Source organism: Arachis stenosperma, chromosome 4 (assembly GCF_014773155.1).
Source record: "Arachis stenosperma cultivar V10309 chromosome 4, arast.V10309.gnm1.PFL2, whole genome shotgun sequence".
Classification (NCBI taxonomy): Eukaryota; Viridiplantae; Streptophyta; class Magnoliopsida; order Fabales; family Fabaceae; genus Arachis; species Arachis stenosperma.
The window spans coordinates 42,720,141-42,743,412 of NC_080380.1; the positions used below are offsets into that span (position 1 = coordinate 42,720,141).

The 23,272-nt window shown below is 41.0% G+C and overlaps 2 non-coding genes across 2 annotated transcripts; one reads left to right on the forward strand and one right to left on the reverse strand.

The window, feature by feature from the left end:
• Positions 1-5,982: 5,982 nt before the first annotated feature.
• On the reverse strand, positions 5,983-6,086 carry LOC130977220 (small nucleolar RNA R71). The gene has a single exon (XR_009084922.1). It is a non-coding gene; the product is annotated as a small nucleolar RNA R71 (small nucleolar RNA).
• A 14,054-nt stretch (positions 6,087-20,140) lies between these two features.
• LOC130977605 (small nucleolar RNA R71) lies at positions 20,141-20,248 on the forward strand. Its single transcript, XR_009085291.1, has one exon. It is a non-coding gene; the product is annotated as a small nucleolar RNA R71 (small nucleolar RNA).
• Positions 20,249-23,272: the final 3,024 nt, after the last annotated feature.

The window sequence follows — 23,272 nt, forward strand, 5'->3', positions numbered from 1 at the left end:
CAAGAAAAAGCAGTGAAAAACACAAAGCTTGCAAAAAAAGGGGCAAAAAATAAAGAAAAAAAAGAATAAAGAAAAAGAAAAAGCAAGCAAAAAAAGCCAATAGCCTTTTAAACAAAAAGGTAAGGGTAAAGAGGATCCAAGGCTTTGAGCATCAGTGGATAGGAGGGCCCAAATGAATAAAATCCTGGCCTAAGCGGCTAAATCAAGCTGTCCCTAACCATGTGCTTGTGTCATGAGTGGTTAAAGTCATGATCCAAAGCAAAAGAGTGTGCTTAAGAACTCTGGATACCTCTAACTGGGGACTCTAGCAAAGCTGAGTCACAATTTGAAAAGGTTCACCCAGTTATATGTCTGTGGTATTTATGTATTCGGTGGTAATACTGGAAAACAAGATGCTTAGGGTCACGGCCAAGACTCATAAGTAGCTGTGTTCAAGAATTAACATACTAAACTATGAGAATCAATAACACTATCTGAATTCTGAGTTCCTATGGATGCCAATCATTCTGAACTTCAAAGGATAAAGTGAGGTGTAGTAGCAAAAAGCTACTAATCCCGCTCATCTAATTGGAACTAAGCTTCATTGATGTTTTGGAGTTTATTGTATATTTTCTTCTTTTTATCCTATTTTGTTTTTGGTTGCTTAGAGACAAGCAACAATTTAAGTTTGGTGTTGTGATGAGCGGATAATTTATACGCTTTTTGGCATTATTTTTAGGTTGTTTTTAGTAAGTTTTAGTCACTTTTTAGTATATTTTTATTAGTTTTTATGCAAAAATCACATTTCTGGACTTTACTATGAGTTTGTGTGTTTTTCTGTGATTTCAGGTAATTTCTAGCTAAAAGTGAGGGACCTGAGCAAAAATCTGATTTAGAGGCTGAGAAAGGACTACAGATGCTGTTGGATTCTGACCCTCCTGCACTCGAAGTGGATCTTCTGGAGCTAGAGAAGCCCAATTGGCGCGCTCTCAATTGCTTTAGAAAGTAGACATCTTGTTTTCCAGCAATGTATAATAGTCCATACTTTGCCCGAGATGTGATGGCCCAAACTAGCGTCCAAACGCCCACCAGAGACACTTTTCTGGCGTAAAACGCCGGAACTGGCACCAAAGCTGGAGTTAAACGCCCAAACTGGCACCCAAGCTAGTGTTTAACTCCAAGGATGGCCTATGCACGTGAAAGCTTCAAAGCTCAGCCTAAGCACACACCAAGTGGGCCCCGGAAGTAGATTTCTGCACTATCTTCTCATTCTCTGTAAACCTAGGTTACTAGTTTAGTAATAATAGAACTTTTGACTATTATATTAGAACCTTGGGAAATAGATTTTGATCATTTTAGATCATTTTGCACGTTTAGGGGAGGCTGGCCATTCGCCCATGCCTAGACCTTCTTCTCTTATGTATTTTCTACAGTGGAGTTTCTACACCTCATAGATTAAGGTGAGGAGCTCTGCTGTTCTTCATGAATTAATGCAAGTGCTATTGTTTTTCTTTCAATTCACGCCTACTTCTTCTCCAAGATATACTCACATACTTAATTCAGTTAAGTCAGAATGAAGGGGTGACCCGTGACAATCACCCATTAACTTCGTTACTCGCTTAGCCAAGATCTGCGTGCCTGACAACCACAAGCGGTCTACATGATATTCAACGTAGTCATTGGACGACAGTCGTAGTATATTCTCTTGGGTCTCTGATCTGCGATTTGTATCATCTCTCCTGACAACAGAGCATCCGAATATGAGATTAGAACCTTCGTGGTATAGGCTAGAAACAATTGGCAGCATTCCTGAGATCTAAAAAGTCTAAACCTTATCTGTGGTATTCCGAGTAGGATCTAGGACGAGATGACTGTGATGAGCTTCAAACTCATGACAGTTGGGTGCAGTGATAGTGTGCAAAAGGATCAAGGGATCCTATTCCAACACAAGTGAGAATCGACAGATGATTAGCCCTGCGGTAGCTGTGCTTGGTATTTTTCATCTGAGATGAGAAATCCGAAAGTTGATTAGCCGTACAGAAACTGTAGCCAGACAATTTTCCCTGAGAGGATCATACAGCTTGCCATGGAAGGGAGGACGCATGATTGGATGAAGACAATAGGAAAGTAGAGGTTCAGAAGCAACAAAGCATCTTTATGAGCGGATAATTTATACGCTTTTTGGCATTGTTTTTAGGTAGTTTTTAGTATGATCTAGTTACTTTTAGGGATGTTTTCATTAGTTTTTATGCTAAATTCACATTTATGGACTTTACTATGAGTTTCTGTGTTTTTCTGTGATTTCAGGTATTTTCTGGCTGAAATTGAGGGACCTGAGCAAAACTCTGATAGGAGGCTGACAAAGGACTGCTGATGCTGTTGGAATCTGACCTCCCTGCACTCAAAATAGATTTTTTGGAGCTACAGAACTCCAAATGGTGCGCTCTCAATGGCGTTGGAAAGTAGACATCCAGAGCTTTCTAGCAATATATAATAGTTTATATTTTATTCGTGATTAGATGATGTAAACTGGCGCTCAACGCCAGTTCCATGCTGCATTCTATAGTCAAACGCCAGAAACACGTCACGAACCAGAGTTGAACGCCCAAAACATGTTACAACTTGGCGTTCAACTCCAAGAGAAGCCTCAGCTCGTGGATAGATCAAGCTCAGCCCAAGTACACACCAAGTGGGCCTCAGAAGTGGATTTCTGCATCAATTACTTACTTCTGTAAACCCTAGTAGCTAGTCTAGTATAAATAGGACGTTTTACTATTGTATTAGACATCTTTGGTCTCAGTTTTATTTTATTATTCATCTTAGGAGACTACTGATCACGTTTTGGGGGCTGGCCATTCGGCCATGCCTGAACCTTCATCACTTATGTATTTTCAACGGTGGAGTTTCTACACGCCATATATTAAGGGTATGGAGCTTTGCTGTACCTCAAGTTTCAATGCAATTACTACTATTTTCTATTCAATTCCGCTTGTTCTTATTCTAAGATATTTGTTGCACTTCAACATGATGAATGTGATGATCCGTGACACTCATCATCATTCTCACTTATGATCGCGTGACTGACAACCACTTCCGTTCTACCTTAGACCAGGCGCATATCTCTTGGATTCCTTAATCAGAATCTTCATGGTATAAGCTAGATTGATGGTGGCATTCATGGGAATCCGAAAAGTCTAACCTTATCTATGGTATTCCGAGTAGGATTCCGGGATTGAATGACTGTGACGAGCTTCAAACTCGCGATTGTTGGGCGTGATGACAAACGCAAAAGAATCAAGGGATTCTATTCCAACATGATCGAGAACCGATAGATGATTAGCCGTGCTGTGACAGAGCATTTGGACCTTTTTCATTGAGAGGATGGGATGTAGCCATTGACAACGGTGATGCCCTACATACAGCTTGCCATGGAAAGGAGTAAGAAGGATTGGATGAAAGCAGTAGGAAAGCAGAGATTCAGAAGGAACACAGTACCTCCATGCACTTATATGAAATTCCCACCATTGAATTACATGAGTAACTCTATCTTTATTTTCTGTTTTATTTATTTACTATTCGAAAATCCATAACCATTTATTATCCGCCTAACTGAGATTTATAAGATGATCATAGCTTGCTTCATACCAACAATCTCCGTGGGATCGACCCTTACTCACGTAAGGTATTACTTGGATGACCCAGTGCACTTGCTGGTTAGTTGTGCGGAGTTGTGACTAAGTGTGATTCACGTTTGAGAGTGCTACCAAGTCTTTGGAGCCATTATTGATGATCACAATTTCGTCCACCAAGTTTTTGGCGCCGTTGCTGGGGATTGTGTGAATTACAATTACGTGCAACAACAGCACCAAGTTTTTCTGATCCGGCAACAACACCAAGTTTTTGGCGCCATTGCCGGGGATTGTTTGAGTATGGACAACTGATGGTTCATCTTGTTGCTCAGATCAGGTAATTTTCTTTTTGTTTTAATTTTAAAAATTTTTCAAAAAAATCTTTAAAATTTTTTTTCTCTTTTTCGTTTTCTTAAAGAATATTTTCAAAAAAAATAATAAAAATACAAAAAATAATAAAATCATAAAAATAAAAAATATTTTGTGATTCTTGTTTGAGTCTAGTGTCAATTTTTAAGTTTAGTGTCAATTGCATATTTTAAAAATTTCTTGCATTTTTCGAAAATTCATGCATTCATAGTGTTCTTCATGATCTTCAAGTTGTTCTTGGTAAGTCTTCTTGTTTGATCTTGATGTTTTCTTGTTTTGTGTCTTTTGTTATTTTTCATGTGCATTTTTGCATTCATATTGTCTAAGCATTAAAGATTTCTAAGTCTAGTGTCTTGCATGTTTTTTTTGCATAAAAAATTTTTCAAAAATATGTTCTTGATGTTCATCATGATCTTCAAAGTGTTCTTGGTGTTCATCTTGACATTCATAGTGTTCTTGCATGCATCATGTGTTTTGATTCATAATTTTCATGTTGTGAGTCATTTTTGTTGTTTTTCTCTCTCATTATTAAAAATTCAAAAATAATAAAAAATATCTTTTCCTTAATTTTCTCATAATTTTCGAAAATTTGAGTTGACTTAGTCAAAAATTTTTAAAATTAGTTGTTTCTTACAAGTCAAGTCAAATTTTCAATTTTAAAAAAAATCTTATATTTTCAAAACTTTTTCAAAAAATCAAATCTTTTTCATTTTTTATTTATTTTTGAAAATTTTAAAAATATTTTTTTCAAAAATCTTTTTCTTAATTTTATCTTTATTTTCGAAAATTATGCTAACAATTAATGTGATTGATTCAAAAATTTAAAGTTTGTTACTTTCTTGTTAAGAAAGGTTCAATCTTTAAATTCTAGAATCTTATCTTTTAGTTTCTTGTTAGTTAAGTAATTAATTTTAATTTTAAAAATTAAAATCTATCTTATCTTATCTTTTATATCATATCTTTTTCAAAATTTTATCTTTTTTAAAAATTTGATTTCAAAATATCTTATCTAACTTCTTATCTTCTTATCTTTTCAAAATTTGATTTTAATATCTTTTTCAACTAACTATTTGACTTTTTGTTTGTTTCTTATCTTTTTCAAAACCACCTAACTACTTTTTTCTCTCTAAATTTCGAAAATATCTCACCCTTTTTTTAAATTCTTTTTAAATTAACTAATTGTTTTAAATTTTAATTTTAATTCTATCTCATCTTTAATTTTCGAAAATCATTAACTCCTTTCAAAATTAATTTTCAAATTCTCTCCATCTTCTCTTCTTTTATTTATTTATTTATTTACTAACACTTCTCTTCACCTCTCTTCATCTCCAATCACTGCTTCTATCCTCACCCTTGTGTTTGGGTTCTTCTTCACTTTTATTCCTTTCTTCTTCTACTAATGATAAGGATCCTCTTTACTGTGACATAGAGGATTCCTCTTCCTTTTCTTTTTTCTCTTCTCTTTCATATGAGCAGGAACAAGGAAAAAAGCACTCTTGTTGAAGCTAATCCTGAACCTGAAAGGACTCTGAAGAGGAAACTAAGAGAAGCTAAATTACAACAATCCAGAGGCAACCTTTCTGAAATTTTTGAACAAGAGAAGGAGATGGCAGCCGAACCCAACAACAATAATGCAAGGAGGATGCTTGGTGATTTTACTAAACCCACGTCTAAGTTTGATGGAAGAAGCATCTCAATTCCTGCCATTGGAGCAAATAATTTTGAGCTGAAACCTCAATTAGTTGCTCTAATGCAACAGAACTGCAAGTTTCATGGACTTCCATCTGAAGATCCTTACTAGTTTTTAACTGAGTTCTTACAGATTTGTGAGACTGTTAAGACGAATGGAGTAGATCCTGAAGTCTACAGGCTCATGCTTTTCCCTTTTGCTGTAAGAGATAGAGCTAGAACATGGTTGGACTCACAACCTAAAGATAGCCTAGACTCCTGGGATAAGCTGGTCACGGCCTTCTTGGATAAATTCTTTCCTCTTCAAAAGCTAAGCAAGCTTAGAGTGGATATTCAGACCTTCAAGCAAAAAGATGGTGAATCCCTCTATGAAGCTTGGGAAAGATACAAGCAGATGACCAAAAAGTGTCCTTCTGACATGTTTTCAGAGTGGACCATATTAGATATATTCTATTATGGTCTATCTGAGTTTTCCAAGATGTCATTGGACCATTCTGCAGGTAGATCCATTCACCTAAAGAAAACGCCTACAGAAGCTCAGGAACTTATTGACATGGTTGCAAATAACCAATTCATGTATAATTCTGAGAGGAATTCCGTAAATAATGGGACGCCTCAGAGGAAGGGAGTTCTTGAAATTGATGCTTTGAATGCCATATTGGTTCAGAACAAAGTGTTGACTCAGCAAGTCAACATGATTTCTCAAAGTCTGAATGGATGGCAAAATGCATCCAACAGTACTAAAGAGGCATCTTCTGAAGAAGAAGCTTATGATCCTGAGAACCCTGCAATGGCAGAGGTTAATTACATGGGTGAACCTTATTGAAACACCTATAATTCATCATGGAGAAATCATCCGAATTTCTCATGGAAGGATTAACAAAAGCCTCAACAAGGCTTTAATAATGGTGGAAGAAATAGGCTCAGCAATAACAAGCCTTTTCCATCATCTTCTCAGCAACAGACAGAGAATTCTGAGCAGAGCCCTTCTAATTTAGCAAACTTAGTTTCTGATCTGTCAAAGGCCACTTTAAATTTTATGAGTGAGACAAGATCCTCCATTAGATATTTGGAGGCAAAAGTGGGCCAGCTGAGTAAGAAAGTCATTAAAACTCCTCCCAGTATTCTCCCAAGCAATACAGAAGAGAATCCAAAAGGAGAGTGCAAGGCCATTGATGTAATCAATATGGCCGAATGCACAAGGGAGGAGAAGGACGTGAATCCCAATGAGGAAGACCTCATGGGACGTCTCTCAAGCAAGAAGGAGTTCCCTATTGAGGACCTAAAGGAATCTGAGGCTCATATAGAGACCATAGAGATTCCACTAAACCTCCTTCTGCCATTCATGAGCTTTGAAGACTGTTCTTCTTCAGAAGAGGATGAAGATGTAACTGGAGAGCAAGTTGCTCAATATCTAGGAGCTATCATGAAGTTGAATGCCAAATTGTTTGGTAATGAGACTTGGGAAGGTGAACCTCCTGATAAACCACTATTTTAGGGTTTACATTGTGTATAATTATGTGGTTTTATCATGATCCTTACCCACTTATTCATTAATTTAGCATGCATTTATATTTCCTTCCTGGATTTATTACATGGTTGAAAACTGCTTCCTAGAGACTTTTTATTATGCATTTTAGTTCTCCTTTATCCCATTCGATGCCGTGATCTGTGTGTTAAGTGTTTCAGGCTTTATAGGGCATGGATGAGTTGGAGATTGGAAGGGAAGCTAGCAAAAATGGAAGGAACACAAGAAATTGAGGAGACAACCAGCGAGAAGTGACGCGGCCGCATGGCTCACGCGTTCGCGCAAAAGAGGAGAAATCGCAGTGACGCGGCCGCATGGCTCACGCGACCGCGCCGAAAGGAAAAGCACAAGTGACGCGGAGGCTTGGACGACGCGAACGCGTGGCACGAAAAAACGCAAATGACGCGTCCGCGTAGACGACGCGATCGTGTGTCATGCGCGATCTGCATAATCTGCAGATTTTGCTGGGAGCGGTTTTGGGCCTTGTTTTGACCCAGTTCTCGGCCCAGAACAACAGACTAGAGCCAGAGAACATGCAGAAACAAAGAAAAACATTCATTCTACACAGTTTAAGTTTTTAGATCTAGTTTTACTCCTCCTCGAGGTTTTCTCTCTACACAATTGATACTCTTAGGATATTATTTTTCTACTACTTTTGCATTGGGATATTGAGAAGAGTCATTACCTTATCAAGACTTCGTTATTCTAGTTCGTTTTCTTTACTTGGCTTTAGTCTTCCATGTCCTTTGCTTTGTTAATTTTACCATTGGAATATTATTAGGATTTATTCAATATAAGGATTATTCTTATTTTAATTGGATTATTTTTTATTTCTATTTGCAATGGTTTTCTTTAATTTCTTCTCATATGTTATGAATTTTGCATTCACAATGAGTGAGTAGTTCCCTAACTTGATGGGGAGTTGATTGAAAGGAACCAATTGAGTTGGAAGGCTTGAAAGAAAGGTTGTAATTGGGTTTACTGTTGGATTGCCTTCTAGTCACTAACACCAATCCCTTTTAATTAAATGGGTTGCAACTTGTGAACAGACGTAGCATTCTAACTTGTTTGACTTTCCTTTGCCTAGTAAAGGATAACAAAACAGAATAACTTTTAATCATCAATTAATCTTGAGAGTATTCCAACTATAATAGGGATTCCAGCTAATCAACTCCCAGTCAAGGCTTTTATTTACATTGTTCAAATTCATCAATTTAATTTCCTGTTATTCAACTCAACCCTTTTTGAAAACATCTGATTAATAAAATAGCACACCTTTCTGCAACTCGTTGGGAGACGACCTGGGATTCACACTCCCAGTATTTAAAATTTGAATTTCTGTGACATATTTTTAAATTGATAAGTGAATTTCCGGTGAGTTAAGAACTATACTTGCAACGTACACCTTTTAATAATTTTTAATTCACCAATTTTTGCTGCATCAATTTTTGGCACCGTTGCCGGGGAGTTGCAACAGTGTGTTAATTTATTGATTGGTATTTATATCTATTGCAATTTTTTCTTTTCATTCTATCACTATGAACTGCACGTTTCTTTCATTAAATGACGCGTTCGCTTCCTGATCCAAGCTTGCCAGCATTTGACCCTGAAATTGAAAGAACTCTTTCGCATATAAGGCGAGCTAGGCGTAGGCAACTCCTCTTTGAGGACGAACCTGAACCGTCATTTAAGGAAGAAACAACCCCCCTTTCTACTGATCCAGTTCATTTACGTGCAGGTGACATGGCAGCACCCAGAAGAGTCACCATCCAGGAGGAAGGAACCCCTGATTTTACGCTCCAACCATTTCAGGCGCACCACCCAGCAGTAGCTGTAGATTTTGAAATAAAATCTTCACTACTCAACTTGATGCCCAAATTTCATGGCTTACCTGCTCAAGAGCCTATCAAGCATCTCAGGGATTTCCAGACCGCTTGTTCTACTGTTAAGCGTGATGGAGCTGATGAAATCTCTATTCTATTAAAAGCCTTCCCGTTCTCTCTGGAAGGAAAGGCAAGAGAGTGGTACTACACTCAGCCCAGAGAAACTATTTCCAACTGGGATACACTTAGGAGCAAATTTCTGGATAAATTTTTTCCAGCTGAAATTGCTGATAAGCTAAGGAAGGACATGTCTATGATCGTCCAGGACGAATCTGAGACCCTCTATGAATACTTGGAACGCTTCAATACACTTTGAAATGCATGTCCCCATCATATGATTGACAAGATAGTTTTACTCGGTTACTTTACACAGGGTCTGAGACCTCAAGATAGGACCACACTGGAAGGTGCTTGCAATGGTTCTATGAAAAAACACAAGACTACGGACGAAGCATGGCAATTGATTAGAGACTTAGCCGACTCTACTAGGAATCATAGGCAGAGACAAGGTCGGTCAAGAGCTGTTGTGGAGGTATCCACTAATACAGAGACCACCGCTATAGCCCAGAATCTATGTGAAATTACTAACTTGCTGAAGCAGATGCAACTGAATCAACAACAACCTCAGCAAGTTCAGCCTTCTCCACCACAGCACAGCCAGCAGTTAGTCCCACAAAGAGTGTGCGGCATCTGTGCAGATTATAGTCACTATACCGATGAGTGTACATAGCTCCAACCAGAAGACAATACTGTAGCAGCCACTCACAACTTTTATGACCGCCCCAATCAAGGGTACAATCAAGGTGGCAATTATAACCAAGGATGGCAGGATAATTCCAACCAAGGCTGGAGAGACAATTCTAACCTGGGTTGGAGGGACAATTCTAACAGAGGAGGCAGAGATAACAATGGAAATCAGAGGTGGAATAACAATAACAACAGGCAGTAGAATCAACCTTACAGAGCACCTCATTTAAGACAACCTCAAGCCCCTCAGCAAACCTCTCAGACCACTAGCATCTATTCACCCTCTAATACTGACTTACTACAAGCCATTGATGAGAGACATCAGGCTATGGAAGAAAGTATTAAAGCAACTCTGAATACTTTCGCTTCTACTTTACAAACTTTTGTCTCACAGATGGGATCAACGCAAAATTCCAGTAACCAGTCCTCAAGCTCTGGTGGACTCCCCTCTCAACCATTCCCCAACCCAAAGGGTGGTATTAATGCCATCACCCTAAGGTCTGGAACCGCACTGCAGGAGAGAAGTCAGAAGGAGCCAAGCCCACCAGAACACGCCTCAGCTGAAGAGGTTGTGGAATTAGAAGATGTTGAAGAGGAAGAGGACATACAAGACATAGCTGAGAGAGAAGAAGCTCAATCACAGGAGAAAGCACCAAAAGGCGCAGACACTACAGAAAACACCACTCCCATTCCATTTTCACAACTTGCAAGGAAGCCCAGGAAGCAGTTGGAACCTGACCCCAAGATGGTAGAAATCTTCAAAAAGGTTGAGGTAACTGTTCCCCTTTTTGATGTCATTCAACAGGTACCTAAATATGCAAAATTTCTAAAAGATTTATGTATATATAAGGACAAAATTAATGAATTAGAAACTATTCCTTTAGGAAGTTCCATATCTGCTTTAATGGGAAGTTTACCTGAAAAATGTAGTGACCCAGGTCCTTGTATAGTTAGTTGTACTATTGGTGGTATAGTAATTTATGATTGCATGTGTGATTTGGGAGCATGTGTTAGTATTATGCCTTTATCTGTATATGATGTTTTAAGGCTCCCTCCCTTAAAAAGGTCGGCAGCTCGTTTTGTGTTGGCAGATAAAAGCATTATTACAGTAGCTGGAGTTGCTGAAGATGTTTTAGTGAACATTAAAGGGCTCACATTTCCCACTGATTTCTATATCTTGGAGATGCCTAATAATGACTCAGATAAGCCATCATCAATCTTACTTGGCAGACCATTCCTAAAGACATCAAGATTCAAGTTAGATGCTTTTTCAAGAACATATTCTTTTGAAATAGATGGCCGAATAGTAATCTTCAATTTGAATGGAGTCACAAACAACCCTCCAGAATATCATTCCATCTTCCAGTGTGATGTCATAGATGAAACTGTAGTTGAAATTCACCAGGAAGAGCTGGAAGAAAAGTACACAGAACAAAGTCCAAGTGTGGGGACTCTATTAACTAACAATAAGGACACTTCTGAATTTTCACAAGCTCCAGACAATCCAGAGCCTGCCCATGACCAGAAGATTGAGTTGAAACCTCTTCCCCCACATCTCAAATACGCTTATCTTGAATAAGGGCAGAAGTTTCCAGTTATTATTGCACAGGATCTCACTCCTGAACAGGAGGAGCAGCTACTTAATGTGCTGAGGAAGCACAAGAAAGCAATTAGGTGGAGTTTGGCAGACATCGTAGGCATCAACCCTCAAGTATGTGAGCACAGAATATTTTTAGAGAAAGGAGCAAGACCTGTCCGCCAACCCCAGAGAAGACTGAATCCCACTATTTTGGAAGTTGTCAAAAAGGAAGTGACCAGACTATTGGAAGCGAGTATCATTTATCCCATTTCGGACAGTGAATGGGTTAGCCCAGTACAAGTGGTGCCCAAGAAGTCTGGATTCACTACAGTGAAGAACGAGCATGGAGAGCTCATAGCGACCAGAGTACAGAACGCTTGGAGAGTCTGCATTGATTACAGGCGTCTCAACCAAGCTACTCGCAAGGATCACTACCCTCTTCCATTCATTGATCAAATGCTGGATCGCCTGTCAGGTAAATCACATTATTGCTTTTTAGATGGTTACACAGGTTATTTCCAGATTCATATAGCTCCTGAGGATAAGGAAAAGACTACTTTTACATGTCCTTTTGGGACTTATGCTTACAAGAGAATGCCCTTTGGCTTGTGCAACGCACCAGCTACTTTTCAGAGGTGCATGATGAGTCTTTTTTCTGATCTCATTGAGGACTGTATGAAAGTTTTTATGGATGATTTTAGCGTTTATGGTGATTCTTTTAGCCTTTGCTTAGATGGATTATGTAGAGTATTAGATAGATGTGTCAATACAAACCTTGTATTAAATTTTAAAAAATGTCATTTTATGGTTAAGCAAGGGATTGTATTAGGACATGTTGTATCGAATACTGGTATTTCTGTAGACCCAGCAAAGGTGAATGTTATTTCCAGTTTACCTTACCCCTCCTCTGTGAGGGAAGTCCGTTCGTTCCTTGGCCATGCAGGTTTTTACAGGAGATTTATTAAGGACTTCAGTAAGGTAGCACTTCCCTTATCCAGATTGCTGCAGAAGGATATTGAGTTCGAGTTCAGTGAGAATTGTAAGCAAGCGTTCGATAAGCTGAAGACCAACCTGACTCAAGCTCCCATTGTGAGAGGACCAAACTGGAGCCAGCCATTTGAAATCTTGTGCGATGCTTCCAACCATGCAGTAGGAGAAGCGCTGGCTCAGCGTGAAGGTAAGGATCCTTTTGTTATTGCTTATGCGTCTAAAACTTTAGACGCTGCCCAGTCCAATTATACTACTACTGAGAAAGAGCTTCTTGCTATTGTTTTTGCTCTGGATAAATTCCGAGCTTATCTACTTTGTACTAAAGTAGTAGTGTATTCGGACCATGCATCTTTGAAGTATCTATTAGCTAAAAAGGAGTCCAAACCAAGGCTCATACGTTGGATATTGCTTTTACAAGAATTTGATTTAGAAATAAATGATAGGAGTGGTAATCAGAATCTAGTGGCAGACCACTTGAGTCACCTTGAGCACATTAAGGATGATTCTACTCCTATAGATGATAATTTTCTATTTGATAACCTGCAAGCAGTATCTGAGGTAGCACCTTGGTACGCACCTGTAGCTAATTATCTAGTTAGCCGTACATTTCCTCCACATTTTTCTAAGCATCAAAGGGACAAGCTGAAAAGCGAGTCTAAATATTATATATGGGATGACCCATATTTGTGGAGATGTGGTGCTGATCAGGTAATTAGACGTTGTGTACCTCAATCAGAATTCCAGTCCATTTTGGAGGCCTGTCACTCATCTGAGAGTGGATGACATTTTGGCCCTCAAAGAACAGCTAGAAAGATCTTAGACTGTGGATTCTGGTGGCCTACTCTTTTTAGAGACGCTGCTGAGTTTTGTAGATCTTGTCTTCCATGCCAAAAATTTGGTAATATATCCAGGAGAGATGAGATGCCTCAACAATTTATGCTTTTTTGTGAAATTTTTTATGTTTGGGGCATTGACTTCATGGGTTCGTTCCCAAATTCTAATGGTCAATTTTACATATTGTTAGCTGTGGATTATGTTTCCAAGTGGGTGGAAGCAATTCCCACCCGCACTGATGATGCTAACACTGTTGTTTCCTTTGTGAGAAACCATATTATTTGCCGCTTTGGATCACCACGAGCAATCGTGAGCGATCAAGGCACCCATTTCTGTAACAGGAGACTAACAGGATTGCTGAAGAAGCATGGGATAATTCATAAGGTGTCAACAACATACCATCCTCAGACCAATGGGCAAGCCGAGGTGTCAAACAGAGAGATAAAGCGTATCTTGCAGAAGATAGTCAAACCTCATAGAAAAGACTGGAGCACCAGGCTGCAAGATGCACTATGGGCATACAGGACAGCATACAAAACACCCATTGGAATGAGCCCTTTCCGCTTAGTTTATGGAAAAGCTTGTCATCTCCCAGTTGAAGTAAAGCACATAGCCTTTTGGGCAGTCAAGGAGTGCAACATGGGAATTGAGCAAGCTGAAGCTGAAAGGAAGTTGCAACTGCAAGAACTGGAGAGCCTTCGCCTAGAAGCTTATGAGAACTCAAGAATATACAAGGAAAATATGAAGGCTGTATGGTGCGCGAAATCGTGATCACTACAACTTCGCACAACTAACCAGCAAGTGCACTGGGTCGTCCAAGTAATAAACCTTACGCGAGTAAGGGTCGATCCCACGGAGATTGTTGGTATGAAGCAAGCTATGGTCACCTTGTAAATCTTAGTCAGGCAGACTCAAATGGGTATAGATGATGAATAAAACATAAAGATAAAGATAGAGATACTTATGTATATCATTGATGAGAACTTCAGATAAGCGTATGAAGATGCTTTCCCTTCCGTCTCTCTGCTTTCCTACTGTCTTCATCCAATCCTTCTTACTCCTTTCCATGGCAAGCTTATGCAAGGGTTTCACCGTTGTCAGTGGCTACCTCCCATCCTCTCAGTGGAAATGTTCAACGCACCCTGTCACGGCACAGCTATCAATCTGTCGGTTCTCGATCAGGCCGGAATAGAATCCATTGATTCTTTTGCGTCTGTCACTAACGCCCCGCCCGCAGGAGTTTGAAGCACGTCACAGTCATTCAATCATTGAATCCTACTCAGAATACCACAGACAAGGTTAGACCTTCTGGATTCTCTTGAATGCCGCCATCAGTTCTTGCCTATACCACGAAGACTCTGATCTCACGGAATGGCTGGCTCCTTTGTCAGGCGAGCACTCGGTTGTCAGGCGATCAACCATGCATCGTGTATCAGGAATCCAAGAGATATTCACCCAATCTAAGGTAGAACGGAGGTGGTTGTCAGTCACACGTTCATAGGTGAGAATGATGATGAGTGTCACGGATCATCACATTCATCAAGTTGAAGAACAAGTGATATCTTGGACAAAGAACAAGCGGAATTGAGTAGAAGAACAATAGTAATTGCATTAATACTCGAGGTACAGCAGAGCTCCACACCTTAATCTATGGTGTGTAGAAACTCCACCGTTGAAAATACATAAGAACAAGGTCTAGGCATGGCCATGAGGCCAGCCTCCCAATGAGGGTTCAATCATAAAAACATGATCAAAAGATTCGAATACAATAGTAAAAGGTCCTACTTATAGAGAACTAGTAGCCTAAGGTGTACATAGATGAGTAAATGACATAAAAATCCTCTCCGGGCCCACTTGGTGTGTGCTTGGGCTGAGCAATGAAGCATTTTTCGTGTAGAGACTCTTCTTGGAGTTAAACGCCAGCTTTTATGCCAGTTTGGGCGTTTAACTCCCATTTTGGTGCCAGTTCCGGCGTTTAACGCTGGGATTTCTGAGGGTGACTTTGAACGCCGGTTTGGGCCATCAAATCTTGGGCAAAGTATGGACTATCATATATTGCTGGAAAGCCCAGAATGTCTACTTTCCAATTGGGCTTCTGTAGCTCCAGAAAATCCACTTCGAGTGCAGGGAGGTCAGAATCCAACAGCATATGCAGTCCTTTTGAGTCTCTGAATCAGATTTTTGCTCAGGTCCCTCAATTTCAGCCAGAAAATACCTGAAATCACAGAAAAACACACAAACTCATAGTAAAGTCCAGAAAAGTGAATTTTAACTAAAAACTAATAAAAATATACTAAAAACTAACTAAATCCTACTAGAAACATACTAAAAACAATGCCAAAAAGCGTACAAATTATCCGCTCATCACAAAACCAAACTTAAATTGTTGCTTGTCCCCAAGCAACTGAAAATCAAATAAGATAAAAAAGAAGAGAATCTGCAATGAATTCCAAAAACATCTATGAAGATCAGTATTAATTAGATGAGCGGGGCTTTTAGCTTTTTGCCTCTGAACAGTTTTGGCATCTCACTCTATCCTTTGAAATTCAGAATGATTGGCTTCTTTAGGAACTCAGAATCCAGATAGTGTTATTGATTCTCCTAGTTAAGTATGATGATTCTTGAACATAGCTACTTTATTGAGTCTTGGCCGTGGCCCAAAGCACTCTGTCTTCCAGTATTACCACCGGATACATACATGCCACAGACACATAATTGGGTGAACCTTTTCAGATTGTGACTCAGCTTTGCTAGAGTCCCCAATTAGAGGTGTCCAGGGTTCTTAAGCACACTCTTTTTGCCTTGGATCACAACTTTATTTCTTTCTTTTTCTTTCTTTTTCTTTTTCTCCTTTTTTTTTTCATTTTTTTTTCGTTTTTCTCCTTCCTTTTTTTTTGTATTCACTGCTTTTTCTTGCTTCAAGAATCATTTTTATGATTTTTCAGATCCTCAGTAACATGTCTCCTTTTTCATCATTCTTTCAAGAGCCAACATTCATGAACCACAAATTCAAAAGACATATGCACTGTTTAAGCATACATTCAGAGAACAAAAGTGTTGCCACCACATCAAAATAATTAAACTGTTATAAAATTCAAAATTCATGCAATTCTTCTCTTTTTCAATTAAGAACATTTGTTTATTTAAGAAAGGTGATGGATTCATAGGACATTCATAACTTTAAGGCATAGACACTAAGACACTAATGATCATAAGACACAAACATAGATAACATAAGCACTAAAATTTGAAAAACAGGAAAGTAAAGAACAAGGAGATTAAAGAACGGGTCCACCTTAGTGATGGCGGCTTGTTCTTCCTCTTGAAGGTCTTATGGAGTGCTTGAGCTCCTCAATGTCTCTTCCTTGTCTTTGTTGCTCCTCTCTCATGATTCTTTGATCTTCTCTAATTTCATGGAGGATGATGGAGTGTTCTTGATGCTCCACCCTTAGTTGTCCCATGTTGGAACTCAATTCTCCTAGGGAGGTGTTAATTTGCTCCCAATAGTCTTGTGGAGGAAAGTGCATCCCTTGAGGCATCTCAGGGATCTCATGATGAGAGGGGTCTCTTGTTTGCTCCATCCTCTTCTTAGTAATGGGCTTGTCCTCATCAATGGGGATGTCTCCCTCTATGTCAACTCCAACTGAATAACAGAGGTGACAAATGAGGTGAGGAAAGGCTAACCTTGCTAAGGTAGAGGACTTGTCCGCCACCTTATAGAGTTCTTGGGCTATAACCTCATGAACTTCCACTTCTTCTCCAATCATGATGCTGTGAATCATGATGGCCCGGTCTAGAGTAACTTCGGACCGGTTGCTAGTGGGAATGATTGAGCGTTGGATAAACTCCAACCATCCTCTAGCCACGGGCTTGAGGTCATGCCTTCTTAATTGAACCAGCTTCCCTCTTGAATCTCTCTTCCATTGGGCGCCCTCTTCGCAAATGTCAATGAGGACTTGGTCCAACCTTTGATCAAAGTTGACCCTTCTAGTGTAAGGATGTTCATCTCCTTGCATCATAGGCAAGTTGAATGCCAACCTCACATTTTCCGGACTAAAATCCAAGTATTTCCCCCGAACCATAGTAAGCCAATTCTTTGGATCCGGGTTCACACTTTGATCATGGTTCTTGGTGATCCATAAATTGGCATAGAACTCTTGAACCATTAAGATTCCGACTTGTTGAATGGGGTTGGTGAGAACTTCCCAACCTCTTCTTTGGATCTCATGTCGGATCTCCGGATATTCACTCTTTTTGAGTGAAAAAAGGACCTCGGGGATCACCTTCTTCAAGGCCACAACTTCATAGAAGTGGTCTTGATGCACCCTTGAGATGAATCTCTCCATCTCCCATGACTCGGAGGTGGAAGCTTTTGCCTTTTCTTTCCTCTTTCTAGAGGTTTCTCCGGCCTTGGATGCCATAAATGGTTATGGAAAAACAAAAACCAATGCTTTTACCACACCAAACTTAAAAGGTTTGCTCGTCCTCGAGCAAAAGAAGAGAGTAGAAGAAGAAGAAATGAGGAAGGAGGGAATGGCTTTGTGTTCGGCCAAAGAGGGGGAGAAGTGGTGTTTAGGTTGTGTGAAAATGAAGGAATGAAGAAGGGTTTATATAGGAGAGGGGGGCTCATGGTTCGGTCATGTATGGGTGGGTTTGGGAGGGAAAGTGGTTTGAATTTGAAGGGTGAGGTAGGTGGGGTTTTATGAAGGATGGATATGAGTGGTGAAGAGAAAGATGGGATTTGATAGGTGAAGGGTTTTTGGGGAAGAGGTATTGAGGTGATTGGTGAATGGGTGAAGAAGAGAGAGGGTGGTGGGGTTGGTGGGGATCCTGTGGGGTCCACAGATCCTGAGGTGTCAAGGAAAAGTCATCCCTGCACCAAATGGCATGCAAAATCACGTTTTGAGCCAATTCTGGCGTTAAACGCCGGGCTGGTGCCCATTTCTGGCGTTTAACGCCAGGTTCTTGCCCTTTCCTGGCGTTTAACGCCAGTCTGGTGCCCCTTTCTGGCGTTAAACGCCCAGAATGGTGCCAGACTGGGCGTTAAATGCCCAACTGCTAGCCTCACTGGCGTTTAAACGCCAGCAAGTTCTCCTCCAGGGTGTGCTATTTTTCTTCCTGTTTTTCATTCTGTTTTTGCTTTTTCAATTGATTTTGTGACTTCTTATGATCATCAACCTACAAAAAACATAAAATAACAAAGGAAAATAGATAAAATATAATCATTGGGTTGCCTCCCAACAAGCGCTTCTTTAATGTCAGTAGCTTGACAGAGGGCTCTCATGGAGCCTCACAGATACTCAGAGCAATGTTGGAACCTCCCAACACCAAACTTAGAGTTTGAATGTGGGGGCTCTGTTTGTCTCTGATTTGAGAGAAGCTCTTCATGCTTCCTCTCCATGGTGACAGGGGGATATCCTTGAGCCTTAAACACATAGGATTTTTCATTCGTTTGAATGATCAGTTCACCTCCATCAACATCAATCACAGCCTTTGCTGTGGCTAGGAAGGGTCTGCCAAGGATGATAGATTCATCCATGCACTTCCCAGTCTCTAGGACTATGAAATCAGCAGGGATGTAATGGTCTTCAATCTTCACCAGAACATCCTCTACAAGTCCATAAGCTTGTTTCTTTGAATTGTCTGCCATCTCTAGTGAGATTCTTGCAGCTTGTACCTCAAAGATCCCTAGCTTCTCCATTACAGAGAGAGGCATGAGGTTTACACTTGACCCTAAGTCACACAGAGCCTTCTTGAAGGTCATGGTGCCTATGGTACAAGGTATTGAAAACTTCCCAGGATCTTGTCTCTTTTGAGGTAATTTCTGCCTAGACAAGTCATCCAGTTCTTTGGTGAGCAAAGGAGGTTTGTTCTCCCAAGTCTCATTTCCAAATAACTTGTCATTTAGCTTCATGATTGCTCCAAGGTATTTAGCAACTTGCTCTTCAGTGACATACTCATCCTCTTCAGAGGAGGAATACTCATCAGAACTCATGAATGGCATAAGTAAATCCAATGGAATCTCTATGGTCTCATTTTGAGCCTCAGATTCCCATGGTTCCTCATTAGGGAACTCAGTGGAGGCTAGTGGACGTCCATTGAGGCCTTCCTCAGTGGCGTTCACTGCCTTTCCTTCCTCTCCAAATTCGGCCATGTTGATGGCCTTGCACTCTCCTTTTGGATTTTCTTCTGTATTGCTTGGGAGAGTACTAGGAGGGAGTTCAGTAACTTTCTTGCTCAGCTGTCCCACTTGTGCCTCCAAATTCCTAATGGAGGACCTTGTTTCAGTCATGAAACTTTGAGTGGTTTTGATTAGATCAGAGACCATGGTTGCTAAGTCAGAGGGGTTCTGTTTAGAATTCTCTGTCTGTTGCTGAGAAGATGATGGAAAAGGCTTGCTATTGCTAAACCTGTTTCTTCCACCATTATTGTTGTTGAAACCTTGTTGAGGTCTCTGTTGATCCTTCCATGAGAAATTTGGGTGATTTCTCCATGAAGAATTATAGGTGTTTCCATAGGGTTCTCCCAGGTAATTCACCTCTTCCATTGAAGGGTTCTCAGGATCATAAGCTTCTTCTTCAGATGAAGCATCCTTAGTACTGCTTGGTGCATTTTGCATTCCAGACAGACTTTGAGAAATTAAATTGACTTGTTGAGTCAATATCTTGTTCTGAGCCAGAATGGCATTCAGAGTATCAATCTCAATAACTCCTTTCTTCTGATTTGTCCCATTGTTCACAGGATTCCTTTCAGAAGTGTACATGAATTGGTTATTTGCAACCATTTCAATTAGCTCTTGAGCTTCTGCAGGCGTCTTCTTCAGATGAAGAGATCCTCCAGCAGAGCTATCCAAGGACATCTTGGACAGTTCAGAGAGACCATCATAGAAAATACCTATGATGCTCCATTCAGAAAGCATGTCAGAAGGACACTTTCTGATCAATTGTTTGTATCTTTCCCAAGCTTCATAGAGGGATTCTCCATCCTTCTGTCTGAAGGTTTGGACTTCCACTCTAAGCTTACTCAATTTTTGAGGTGGAAAGAACTTTGCCAAGAAGGCATTGACTAGCTTTTCCCAAGAGTCCAGACTTTCTTTAGGTTGTGAGTCCAACCATGTCCTAGCTCTGTCTCTTACAGCAAAAGGGAATAGCATTAGTCTGTAGACCTCAGGGTCAACCCCATTAGTCTTGACAGTGTCACAGATGTTCCAAGGGTTACCTGAAACGTGTAGCTCGGTCGTCTGGAGATGCCCGAGGTGGGGGTCAGGGACCCGAGCTTGAGGTGTTGGCGATTGGTGGTTGTACCTGCAATGACACTCCGATGCTTAAGTTAGCATGGGTCCAAGCAGATATGTGTAGAATGTGGAATGTGTGCCATACCTGGGTGCTCCAGTGTATTTATAGTAGTTGGGCGTGATCTTCCCTGGATAAGATATTCTTATCTTATCTTATCTTTTTAGGAGTTTTACCCCTATCTTTGTGGAACCGCCTTTCCTAGGCCCTTTCGGCCTTTAGGTTTTTGGGCTTCGTTCCTTTTGATGGGCCTTCTTAGCTTTATTTGTCCGAGGTCCGACCTCAGGCGTGGGCCTTGGGACGAGGTCGGACCTTTCATGGATTTTGCCGAGTTGGAGGAGCTCGGTCAAGGTATGAACAGTGCCCCTGCCCGAGTTTGTCCTTTTTGGGAGGTCGAGCTCGGGCATAGTTGTTTTTCAAGTTTCAAAAAGTGGCCGTTCCTGCATTTATTGCATTTTACCGTTTCTCCTTGATTTTTGTTCGGGCTCTGTGAAGGCATTATTTATTTGCTCCCTTCCTTTTTCTTCGTTTATTCTGTTCCTTCCTGTTTTTCTAAGTTTTCGCCATCTCTTTTTCGAGCACTGCTTCTTCTTTCTTTTTGTTCTTCTTCCCCGAATCTTTCCGTGCGTCTTTCCGGGGTTTCCTCTGTGCCGCCGTTTCGTTCTCCTTGCTTCGGAGCTCGTCGTCTTCTTTCTTTTTTCCAGGTTTGTTCCCGTCTCTTTTCTTTGTGTACATATGCTTTCTGTTCTTTGTGTGGCTCTTGTTTGTTTCTTTTTCTTTATGCCTGGGTTGCCCCGAAAAGAGGCGCCGCCATTGCCTTGTTTGTATATGGGGGGGGCTCTTTTTGTTTTTCTGGTACTTTGCTCCGGGTTGCCGTATTTTCTTTTGTTTCTTGCTTGGCTGAACGGTTTTCGCTGTCTGCTTTATGTGATTTTTGCTTGCTGTTGTACTTCTTCTTTGTAGGTAAGAGTTTCATGTCTCGAAAGGTTCTTCAAGCGATGTCGACCAAGATTCCAAGTGGTCTTGGTTGGGTAGACCCTCTTCCCCTAAAAGTCCCTTCTGTGGTAGATTCTGAGTATTTGGCTAGGTTCCGTAGGCACTGTAGCGTATGTGAGAATAGAGAGTCTGAGAGGGATTATGAACTAGTAGCCCCGGAATCCGAGGAGAGAGTGTGCTTCCCGCCCTTAGATAGTTCCGAGAAGCTCTTCTTTTATGCTTATGACTGTTTTTTCTCTAAGCTGGGTGTCCGACTTCCTTTTACCGACCTGGAGTCCGAGGTGTTGTGGTCATGTAACCTTGCCCCTACGCAGCTCCATCCAAATTCTTGGGCGTTCTTAAAGCTGTTTCAACTTTTGTGTCAGTTTTTGGGCGTCGCTCCCTCTATTTCTCTTTTTTCCTATTTGTTTGTGTTGACGAAGCCGGGGTCGGGTGGGGGAAGGTGTCTTGGGTTTCTTTTAGGGCTAACCAGGGAAGGAAGTTTTGTACCCTTTATGATGAGTCCTTTCATGATTTCAAGAACTTTTATTTCAAGGTCCGGGCTACTGGAGACGTCCGACCTTTCTTTCTGGATGAGAGTGGGGAGCCTTCTTTTCCTCTTTGTTGGCAGGAGAATGTAGTGTCTGCTAAGTATACTTTTGAGAGTCTAGATGAGGTTGAGCAGGCTTTTGTGGGTGTGGTGAGCAGTTTATGGGGTCGGGCACCTCACTTGGATACGAAGAAAATGTTGGGGGATCCAAGCCTTCTCCGTTCCGAGTTAGGTAGTTTCCCGACCTCTCCGAGATTCTTCTTTTTCAATATTGTTGTTTTGCTTGTTTTTGGTTGAATTTCTGTTGTGGTAATCCTTTTCTTTTAATTTTCTGCAGAGATGTCTTCTCAGGCGGATTCCATGAAGTTCCTTCGTCGGACGAAGAAGTCTGTGGCTGCTCGAAATATCGAGGCTGAGGCTTCTGCTCGATCTTCTCCGCAGAAGACTACCGTGGGTGTTCAGACTCGGTCGAAGACTATTCCGACTCCCCAGTTCCGAGCTATAAATCAAGACCCTCCGACCTCCGGGCCTGCTACCTCTTCTCCTCCCCCGTTCTCGGGTCCTCCTCCCAAGAAGCAGAAGACCTCTCAAGAGCTTGCGGGTTTTAACGATAAGGATTTCGATGCTCTTGGTTGGATTGAACAGCATATTCTCCCTCAGACTTTTATCTCTACTGATGACGTGTCTATGGAGCATCATTTTCAGTATATGGCGCGGAGTTGTGTTCGAATGGCCAGTCTTCATGCTGCTATTGCCCGGGAGTTCAAGAAATCCCCCATTGTCGCGACCAGCTCCCGACTTGAGAAGGCTCAGTCTGAGTTCGAGAAGTTTAGTGAGCTGAAGGCTGCTAGGATTACGGAGCTGGAGGCCTCTTTGGAGAAGGAGAAAGCTAAAGCTACCGCGGCTGTGGCGGCAGCGAAAGCGTCCGAGGAGATGGCGAAGGCGGCGACGGAGAATTATACTCGGATATATGCCGAGCTTGTGGAGACAAGGGAGAAGTTGCAATCTGCTCAGGATGATTTTTACGAGCTGGAAGGCCATGTGGCTAAGGGTATGGATGCTATGTTCGAGAATTTGAAGGCTCAGGTCCGGGTTCTTGCTCCTGACCTGGATCTGAGCTTATTTAGTACGGATAACGTTGTTGTGGAGGGAAAGATTGTTCCTGCTCCCAATGAGGATGAGGTGCCGGTGTCCGATCCCAAGGTTCCGGTGTCCGACCCCAATGTTC